Source organism: Cavia porcellus, unplaced genomic scaffold (assembly GCF_034190915.1).
Source record: "Cavia porcellus strain 051 isolate PalLab524CR breed Dunkin Hartley unplaced genomic scaffold, mCavPor4.1 scaffold_23, whole genome shotgun sequence".
In the NCBI taxonomy this organism is placed as follows: domain Eukaryota; kingdom Metazoa; phylum Chordata; class Mammalia; order Rodentia; family Caviidae; genus Cavia; species Cavia porcellus.
This window is the reverse complement of record NW_026947506.1, coordinates 16,400,423-16,411,402: the sequence shown is the minus strand read 5'-3', so window position 1 is coordinate 16,411,402 and position 10,980 is coordinate 16,400,423. Positions and strand designations below refer to the sequence as shown.

Below are 10,980 nucleotides of genomic sequence, written 5' to 3'. Positions count from 1 at the left end.
AACAGCCATTTCTCAGTGCAGTTGTAAGTAATAAATTTTGCTTCCTCAACATGAATTCCTCTGAAATACATAAAACACTTCTACTTTTAATTCTCTTTTATGCCATTTTCATAAATCTGAGCATTTTCCTCTCTTTTTTTCTCCAGGACCATGATTGCACTGCTCTCTCAGAGGCCTAGATTTTGCGGGAATGTGCTGTAGTGCTTGTGCTGCCTGTCTGTGTCACTGGGACAGGACAACATGAGCAAAGACTTGCATTGTGTGATTGTCCTTGGCTTCAGCAGCCTGAGTTCTGGGTCATTTATTTCTCCCATCTACTATGTTAATTAGTGACACTTTACATCCACTGTGTTCATCCTGTGGATGGGCCTGAAATCATCAGCACACTCTGAAATATTTCTTAGCTTCTGAGTCTAACATACAGAAAAAGGATGAGGAGCCAAACAACCGTATAATATAAGATACAGGTTTATTTATAGAGAAAAGTGAGGGACAGTAAAAAGCCCTTGTTACAAGTGGGGTGCCCAGGGCTGCATGATGGTGTAGAAAGGCAGGAAGGAGTCTTGCATTTACAGAGTGAAGTTCATGATCCCTGCCTCTAAGGGTAGCCCCACCCCAGGTCTGTCTGCAACATTGACAGGAGTTTTGGTTTCAGTTCGTCATCGACATTGTAAAAACCCACTTTGCACAATATTATAAAACACAGATTTGAAAATGCATGATACACGACTTCTAAATTCTCAAGATCCCATTTCCTTTTTCTGACCTTAAGACGGTGGTCCCTTCTCTCCCCTAGAGAGGCACAATTTAATATTTCCACATGGAAGAGTGAAATTTCCACGGATTGCCTTAGCATATTATGGTTCAGTGGCAGCAAATGTGGCCAGGGTTTTGGGAACATAAATGGAGATGTGGGGTCTTAGGACAGTCTCAGACGCTTGCATGGGGGTACCATGAATGCACACTGCATGGAAACCAGAGAGTGATAGGCTTCGGCCACCAAGTGAGGGTGTGACAACACCATGGCCTTCCACTCAGAGGTCTCCAGGATGTCAGAAACATAACAATTGATGAAATCCAGTGTCTGGGTTTTCAACTGAGGTGCACTGTGGAGGTCAGCCAAGATAAGGATTTCCACGGCATTCTCCACAGAGGGGTTGCTGCAGAGGTGGTTCTCACACATGAGCTTCAGGCGCTCCAGACCAAACCTGGTTGCAGCCTCCAGCAGTTCAGTTGCCATGATCCCTAGGTTTGGTGCCTTTCCAGTGTACATAAAGTATATCATTTCCTTAAAAACATCAGGATCCATGTCACTGATTTCAACACGATTCTTTTTGCTCCTTTGCTTTTCAAGTTCCAACAATGCCATGAAAACTGGAGAGCGAGCTGCTAAGATGGCTTTGTGAGCCTGGAATTCCTGGCCAGCCACACACAAGCAACAGTCTGTGAGCTGGGATCGCTCCCACAGTCCTCCTAGATCCTCTGCCAGCAGTCCTCAGGAACCTTAACCAGCTTCATAATATTCTGGCTGGAATTATTGGTGGGATCTTGTGCTACTTTCACTTCACAGAAGAAGGAAAGCTTGTCATTGGAGAGAAGCCCATTGTTTGGATCCAAAAGAAACTCTCTAAGGATCAAATGTTTGAATCCCCAGTCCTTTCCTCGCACAAATGTATAAGCTTGTGGACTTGAGAGCACCTTGGTTTTCTCTCCTTTGGCATTCAGAATGGAAAAGGTGAATTTTGCACGAGCTACCCTCCTTGGACAGCAGATCATTCCCAGGTATAGGGACACATAATCTTTGCTTTGTTCATCAAGACCATTTGGGTAGAGTCGTAAGCACCATTTCACTTGATCATTTCCTTCAGGTGAAAAGCTTGAACTTTGAATTCAGTCATCTATTTCCTTTAGGCAAAATCTAATGTTATCAATGGTCCACAAAAAGGACACATTCACTACTTTGATGTCTGTGGTGTACCTGCTGTCCACTGCTGGCCCCTGTGACATTTCTGCTGGGCCTGCGGTACTGGAAACCCTTAACATCAGCAGAGTGAAAGTGCAGCAAGCTTGTCAAGTCACAGGAATCCAATTTCTTCTTCACCAGATGGCACAAATTTCACTGCAGTCAGCACTTCCAAGCCAGGCAGGGCAGTATGGCAATCACAAGTAGAGAGCCTAATGTATAGATTAAAAGAAATACGTATTTAGAAATAAGCTGACTGAGATTTCCTAGTATATAAGTCAACTCTGAAATGTTTCTTGATCACTCAAAGAAATAGCTCACCAAAAGGCACAGACCTGAAAATATGAAGCCTTTTTGAGTCCCGTCTGAGTTCCTTTCAGGAGGCTAATTCATCTGGGCTGGAAGCAAGGATATGAATTCCAAGTTTCAAGCAGGGAACCACCTCATCATGGAAACAGAAAGGATTCTTCCTGCTTGGTGTCCCTTTTATAACTCTTAGGACAGGATCCACCCTATGGTGGTTCTTCCCACCCTATTCTAATCCAATTGCCCTAGGTGTGTCTCACTCAAAATGTGAGAGCCAGTCAATTTTCATCCTACCTGTCTTTTCTATATGTTTATGAAAACAGTCTGTTTTACTAGCCCAGAATTTCTTTTGTCTCATTCATATGGGGGAGTTCTCTGGTCTATCGTCTTCCTGCCATTTCCAGAAGATGAGAGGCTAGGGTGGAGGATAGTAACTCCAGCATGCCACTGTTCTCAGTAGGCCCTCTGTGTTTATTCCTTTCTGGTGGTAAGGAGCAAAGCAGGACAGAGAGGTCAATAAGGCAACTTTTCCCTTAGGATCACATGTGGGTGAAAGCCATTTGCAGGGAAGTAATGTGAAGGGAGCAGATTCAAGGCTCCATGAGAAATAGGTGTGCTGGGAGTGAAGAGGTGGTTCTTCTGGGTAATCTGATACAGTGTCAGGAGCAAGGCCCATGGATTTGGGACAGGTACAAACTGTGAATATTGGCAGAATGTCTCTAAACCTAAAGTCTAGTGTGGGACAACTGTAAATGCTACTTGCTCAGAACTCTTAGATCTCCTACTAACCTAGATCACTCCTTGGACCCAATGTTTGGAAATAGTAATATTACTGAGTTCCACTGGCATATCCTGGGACATGGGTCATGCTGGGAATGCCAGGAGTCCAGGCAAAGCCTCTCCCCACCATGAGCAGCTGTCAGTCTGCCAGCCTGCAGGCTGAGAAACAAACATCACATCTTCTCCCCCTCTCCCATTAGCAAGTCGGAGGAAGTAATCTGCATGTCCCTTGAGAGGTTGACCCTAGGCAGTGTAGTAAGGAGGGGATTTCCTTCTATCATCTCTTTGAAGCCCAATACTTTTATCCATGCTTTGGTTTGTTCTATATAATACGTTTTTTTTTTAAGCTGGTTGTGTTTAACTGAGTTTCCACATACATGAAAGTATGCACAGGTATTGTGAAGCAAACCAGAGATTCTAGCACAGCCATTGGTGACTTCCTTTTTTTCTGATTTTAAAGACCTAAAACTCCTTTATCAGACTGTTTGGATTAATTTTATACTAGGTTGCTCAGTATGAATTCTCTGTATGGCAAGACATGGACAACTATTTGGAAGAAAACAAAAGACAACATGATAGGTAGGGAAGAACTCAGATTATCTAGTTTTGAAATTTATATCTCTTACATTGAGTTCTTATGTCCAATTTTGCTCTGTTTTGTTGTGTTTAATTTTATCTCCTTTGACACAAAATAACAATGCTGATTTGCTGGGTGTGGGCGAACACATCATTAATCCCAGCACTCGCAAAGCTGAGGCAGGAATATCATTGCAGTTTCAAGGACATGTGGGATTAAATACTAACTTGAATTAAAAACCAAAAGAATGAAAGGACAGAGGGAATGAGGGATGGAAGGAAGCAAGGAAGGAAAGAAGGAAGCAAGAAAGGAAGGAAGGAAGGAAGGAAGGAAGGAAGGAAGGAAGGAAGGAAGACAGGAAGAAGGGCTACCACTTCAGGGATAGATATCACTGGCTCTCTTCCAAAGCTTCTCTTTTTTCTGTTTTACATACTCAGAGTGTGCTCCAGTTTTCCACCAGACTCAGAAGTGTTACATACCCTCATGTACTTGTGGACCTTATTGGGAGGATCACAACAGTCCTCATCCCTAACAGATATTTTTTTGGCTTTTTCATTTTTATTGTTACCAGGGTAGAACTCAGGACTACTGCTTGCCAGGAAGTTGCTTATGCTACTGAGAGAAACCCCCAGCCCATCCCTAACAGATTTTAATACTCTATTTTTATTTGATTGTCTGCAAACTTGTCTATTACACATGGGCAGGTAGAATTCTTTTAATCACTGCTAACTGGAGAAATAATTGCCTCAATGATTGGTAGATTAAATTCCTCTTCTGTACCAGGAAAGCTTTCTGCCATGATGTCTACAAAGTGCTTTTAATGTCATTTGTTGTCTCTCCTTGTCACTAAGTGCCAGCCTGTACTCAGTATCTGAAGTCCTTTCCTCAAACTGGCCTAAAGTGCTCTGAAGTTTTAAAATGGATTTTTTTCTCTTGCATATCGGCTTGAATCTATTTAATGGGTTCATTTATTTCTTAGGTTGTGCTTCAACAGTTCTTGTAAACTCGCCTGTTTTTTGGCTGTGTCTGAACTAACATCACTAAGAATGTTGTGTATTTTGGTAATCTCTGTAGTTAGTTGTGGTTACTTGAGAGATTACTTCTGATTTAATATATTCCACAGCCTCATTCAATTGCCTTGTTGCCACATTGAAGTAACCTAGCATTGGATTTTCAAATTTTCCAACCTCATTTCCCCCCAGGTTTGCTTTGGTGGCCTGGGTGCCAGAGGATTAGTCTGATTTGTGTGTTCTCATGTCTTTTCTCTTTCAATTGAATTCCTGGAGTGATACTTGCTAGTTTCCTAACAGTATGAACTGAATTCCTGAACATAAAACAGAATGCAAACAATCATAAACAATATATGAATTCATGATATGTCCAATCTGTCCTCAAGGGTTAAGATTCAAAATATATTTTGGAGCAAGAAGAGTACCATGAACAATGGCCAAAGGGAAAGAGATTACAAACAAAGGAGATGGTAGATGGATCCCATCTACTGGGGGAAACTAATGCAGAAGACTAAATGAGATTTGAAAGAGAAAAATTGAAATCCAAACAAAAGCATAACCACAAGGAAGTAAGGAATCACAGTCACCCTCAGAAATTAAGAACAAAATAAAGGAGAAATCAAAAGCAGAAGAATAAAACAAGAAAATACCAAACCAAAAAGAAAAATGAATAAAAAAAATCATTCTCTTCCAGGATTCTCTCTGGATTCATTATTAGATACCCTATGGATAGAGTGTTCTGAGTTCTGCCATTCTTTCCCTTCAAACCAGGCATGGCATTTTGATGGAGTAGTAGACAGCATTAGCCAGCCTGCCTCAAGACGAGACTCATTGGAATAAACTCATTCCAATCAATTTCCATGTGTCTGCACCCAACTAGGGTCTTCTAAAGGAAGCCAGCAGCTGTTCTGGTTAAGGTTCATCTGACTTCACTTCAACATGGCTCCCGCCAAACATTCCCTCGCGCTGAATGACAAAATCCTTCTCCATTCTGTGCCAGACAGTAAAGACCTCGTTGTCTGCTGCTTACCTACACTGCTGAGTCTCTCAGCATTGTCCACTGGCCTCAACTAGCTGCCACTGTTACCATGAACAAGAGTCCCCAGGTCCAAACATCTCCCCTCACTAGTGTTGATGATTTCCTGAGTCTGCAATAACTAGCATAACCAAAATAGGTTCAATGCTCCTATCAGTACAATACCCAACAATCATCATTGCTGTGCTCTCTTAGTTAATTTTAGGTTCTGAGTTTTATACAAGATATGTGCACTAGTTGTAATTCAGTTGTGTAGATTTTGATATTTCTACATTAAGAAGATACTTTCTTGTACAAAATGACAAGAAAAATAGAAATCATGGGTAATTTGCAATTAATTTTCTTCTCTATAGCTTCTTTTATAGATATCAGCATAACACTCACTATCAAAGATAAACACACACACACACACACACACACGCACAAAGTGTATTAAAGCTAACGAAATGGAAGCTCTTGAAGTGCCTTTTAAATAGGGTAAAATTTTTCCAAAATTAACCCTTCTTAGAATATTGTATAAGTTTCTTCTTTGGATACACTGTGGAATTCCATTTGCATGGAAAATGTCATCAGCCTTGTAGGAACATTTTGTACATTTTTTCACTAATTCTCTTTGTGTAGCAATGCCTTTTAAACCAGGCTGATGAAAGGTGGGAAAATGCTGCTTTTGTTTCTAATCCAGCCCTAGAGCTGTGTTAGAACTGAATGGGCAAAAATTTTTCCACATTCTTGTGTACACATACAAGAGTATTGCCTGGCATATACCTTGTGATACGTAGTAAGTTGCTGTTTATTGAGATTGCAAGATGACAGCATCAAGAGTAGGATGAATTACAAGTGCAAAATGGAAAGTAAAGAGGAATAGAATCTTTAAAGATTCAGGGTTACAGTACCTAAGAATTTAGACCGAGATGTCTTCCACAGAGGTGTGATAAGGCTAATCCATGTGCCTGCTTTCAAGGTCAGGTACATTTGGCTCCTGTTGCTTCCCATTTTGGTTAGAAAACTCTAAATCTGTTCCATGTTTTCCTAGGGTTGTTGATTTTCTGAGTGAGAGATCACTACATGCTAACTATACACATAAATAATCAGTCATATTGTGATTAGACTTGAATGTAGGAAACGAAATGGTTCATGCAAGTTTACTATTTGTCACTAGTCTCCTACCACTTTCATCATCCGGGACTCCTGGATAGATACTTTATTTATTAGTGTGTTGTTTGCACATAAGAGTTGGAAGTGTCACAAGATGCCTTCACTAGTAGCTCGAGAATGTGTGACACAAAACTTTGGATGATACAGGTAAATTGGTGCCTCTGGGGACTTTGGCAGGCCTTTCAGTGCTTGCCAAATGCAGTTGGTGATTTCCTTGCTTCAGAATGCCTGTACAGTTATGGCAAATTCTTGTTCATCTTCTGTCATATATTTTTCTTAGAATTAAGCAGTCAAACAAGTGGTTTCTTCAAAAAAGTCTTCTGCTAGTAATGTTGGATTAGCATTAACCCCCATCGAATCCCAACATCACAGAGGGATGATTGTTTTCTGGAAATGGGAGCACATCAGCCTTCAAGAGTTCACCACTGTGACACCAACTGGGGGAATGAACACGCATTCTCAGTCCTAACTCCTAACGCTTAACAGCTGGCATGTCATTCTCACAAGAGTGTTAATATAGCGCCATATCTCACTGGTTGCCCTTCAGCCACTTAAGCTGCAGTTCTTGCCTGGTTCCTCTGTAGAATTGCAAGGAAAACATTCTTTTGGTCAATTTGTACATTCAATATAACTTCTGTTTCTATGAAGCACTTGACAATAAGTCACTGTAACACATATTTGTACTCAGAGAAGCAGAGAAGACCTGTGCTTACCCTGAAAAATCTTCTGCCCTAATCCACTTTGCTCCATTCATTTCACTATGAGGAAATTACACTTTGTAAGTTATTTTCAATGTTTTTTGCTGTTCATTTGTGGCAGTGACAGAAACTCATACTTTTTAATTTCCACATTTCATGTAAAAGATAATAATTATTTATATATTTGGAAAGAAAAAAATTAACATTTGAATGTTCTCCCTTGTAGGATGAACAGCGATTCCCAAGCAACTGTGATGACTCCTACATAATCAGTAAGTCAGGTATGGACAGCTGAGGAATCTATGTTCTGAAAGTTTTCACGTAAAAATTAATAAAAAATTTCCTTTTTCCTCCTTTAAAGCTTTTCCTGTTTTATTCTCTTTAATGAGGAGGAGAGAATGGACGTGAAATAAAGCTTGAGGGTGATAATACCAAAACACATATTCCCACAACATCTCAAGAGCCATCGTTCTTTTCAAGAAATATGCACACAGAGTGAATTATTTTGTCTCATTTTCAACAATCTCAGCCTGCTTGAGGTGAGAAAGGGACACTTCTAGGAGCAAGGACACAAGAATAGGACATATGTATGCCAAATATCTGCAAAAGTCAGGCAGTAAACTGAGCCAAAGAAGCACTTACCTGGCAATAACCAGGTTGTGAGTTGTGAGTTCAAGCCATGATAAAGACTGAGAGAGATAGAGATAGAAAGACAGACAGACAGACAGACAGACAGATAGACAGATAGACAGATAGACAGACATATATATATATATATATATATATATATATATATATATATATATATATAGAGAGAGAGAGAGAGAGAGAGAGAGAGACAGAACTCTTAGTGATTTTACTGCATAATTGTTATACAGGTTGTTATCCAATATTGACATTCATGAAGATTTACACAACCAGCACATAAAGGGTTACCAGCTGTAAGCCCTGATTAAACAAATGTTTTGAAATCTGTACCTGTTCAAGACAAGGGGATCCATTTCTTTAGATATTTTTAAAAGCTCTGAGCCATTACAGATTCTAGGTGATTCCAGAGTAACACCACTAATGATTTTTACAAAGCCCAAACTTTGAGATGAAACCCACTACCTTTTCATTTTTAATTTTACTTCTATTCTTCATAATACCATAGAAACATGTATTCTATTCTTATGGATATTAAATGTTCACAGTGAGAAAGTTCTTTTTGAGATTTATAGTGTGAATTTGCCAACAGCCATTTCTCAGTGCAGTTGTAAGTAATAAATTTTGCTTCCTCAACATGAATTCCTCTGAAATACATAAAACACTTCTACTTTTAATTCTCTTTTATGCCATTTTCATAAATCTGAGCATTTTCCTCTCTTTTTTTCTCCAGGACCATGATTGCACTGCTCTCTCAGAGGCCTAGATTTTGCGGGAATGTGCTGTAGTGCTTGTGCTGCCTGTCTGTGTCACTGGGACAGGACAACATGAGCAAAGACTTGCATTGTGTGATTGTCCTTGGCTTCAGCAGCCTGAGTTCTGGGTCATTTATTTCTCCCATCTACTATGTTAATTAGTGACACTTTACATCCACTGTGTTCATCCTGTGGATGGGCCTGAAATCATCAGCACACTCTGAAATATTTCTTAGCTTCTGAGTCTAACATACAGAAAAAGGATGAGGAGCCAAACAACCGTATAATATAAGATACAGGTTTATTTATAGAGAAAAGTGAGGGACAGTAAAAAGCCCTTGTTACAAGTGGGGTGCCCAGGGCTGCATGATGGTGTAGAAAGGCAGGAAGGAGTCTTGCATTTACAGAGTGAAGTTCATGATCCCTGCCTCTAAGGGTAGCCCCACCCCAGGTCTGTCTGCAACATTGACAGGAGTTTTGGTTTCAGTTCGTCATCGACATTGTAAAAACCCACTTTGCACAATATTATAAAACACAGATTTGAAAATGCATGATACACGACTTCTAAATTCTCAAGATCCCATTTCCTTTTTCTGACCTTAAGACGGTGGTCCCTTCTCTCCCCTAGAGAGGCACAATTTAATATTTCCACATGGAAGAGTGAAATTTCCACGGATTGCCTTAGCATATTATGGTTCAGTGGCAGCAAATGTGGCCAGGGTTTTGGGAACATAAATGGAGATGTGGGGTCTTAGGACAGTCTCAGACGCTTGCATGGGGGTACCATGAATGCACACTGCATGGAAACCAGAGAGTGATAGGCTTCGGCCACCAAGTGAGGGTGTGACAACACCATGGCCTTCCACTCAGAGGTCTCCAGGATGTCAGAAACATAACAATTGATGAAATCCAGTGTCTGGGTTTTCAACTGAGGTGCACTGTGGAGGTCAGCCAAGATAAGGATTTCCACGGCATTCTCCACAGAGGGGTTGCTGCAGAGGTGGTTCTCACACATGAGCTTCAGGCGCTCCAGACCAAACCTGGTTGCAGCCTCCAGCAGTTCAGTTGCCATGATCCCTAGGTTTGGTGCCTTTCCAGTGTACATAAAGTATATCATTTCCTTAAAAACATCAGGATCCATGTCACTGATTTCAACACGATTCTTTTTGCTCCTTTGCTTTTCAAGTTCCAACAATGCCATGAAAACTGGAGAGCGAGCTGCTAAGATGGCTTTGTGAGCCTGGAATTCCTGGCCAGCCACACACAAGCAACAGTCTGTGAGCTGGGATCGCTCCCACAGTCCTCCTAGATCCTCTGCCAGCAGTCCTCAGGAACCTTAACCAGCTTCATAATATTCTGGCTGGAATTATTGGTGGGATCTTGTGCTACTTTCACTTCACAGAAGAAGGAAAGCTTGTCATTGGAGAGAAGCCCATTGTTTGGATCCAAAAGAAACTCTCTAAGGATCAAATGTTTGAATCCCCAGTCCTTTCCTCGCACAAATGTATAAGCTTGTGGACTTGAGAGCACCTTGGTTTTCTCTCCTTTGGCATTCAGAATGGAAAAGGTGAATTTTGCACGAGCTACCCTCCTTGGACAGCAGATCATTCCCAGGTATAGGGACACATAATCTTTGCTTTGTTCATCAAGACCATTTGGGTAGAGTCGTAAGCACCATTTCACTTGATCATTTCCTTCAGGTGAAAAGCTTGAACTTTGAATTCAGTCATCTATTTCCTTTAGGCAAAATCTAATGTTATCAATGGTCCACAAAAAGGACACATTCACTACTTTGATGTCTGTGGTGTACCTGCTGTCCACTGCTGGCCCCTGTGACATTTCTGCTGGGCCTGCGGTACTGGAAACCCTTAACATCAGCAGAGTGAAAGTGCAGCAAGCTTGTCAAGTCACAGGAATCCAATTTCTTCTTCACCAGATGGCACAAATTTCACTGCAGTCAGCACTTCCAAGCCAGGCAGGGCAGTATGGCAATCACAAGTAGAGAGCCTAATGTATAGATTAAAAGAAATACGTATTTAGAAATAAGCTGACTGA

At 40.9% G+C, this 10,980-nt stretch overlaps 2 pseudogenes; both read right to left on the bottom strand.

Moving 5' to 3' along the window:
• Positions 1-908: 908 nt before the first annotated feature.
• On the bottom strand, positions 909-2,043 carry LOC134472336 (speckle-type POZ protein-like; annotated as a pseudogene).
• A 7,622-nt stretch (positions 2,044-9,665) lies between these two features.
• LOC100729357 (speckle-type POZ protein-like) lies at positions 9,666-10,800 on the bottom strand (annotated as a pseudogene).
• Between the last annotated feature and the right edge of the window lie 180 nt (positions 10,801-10,980).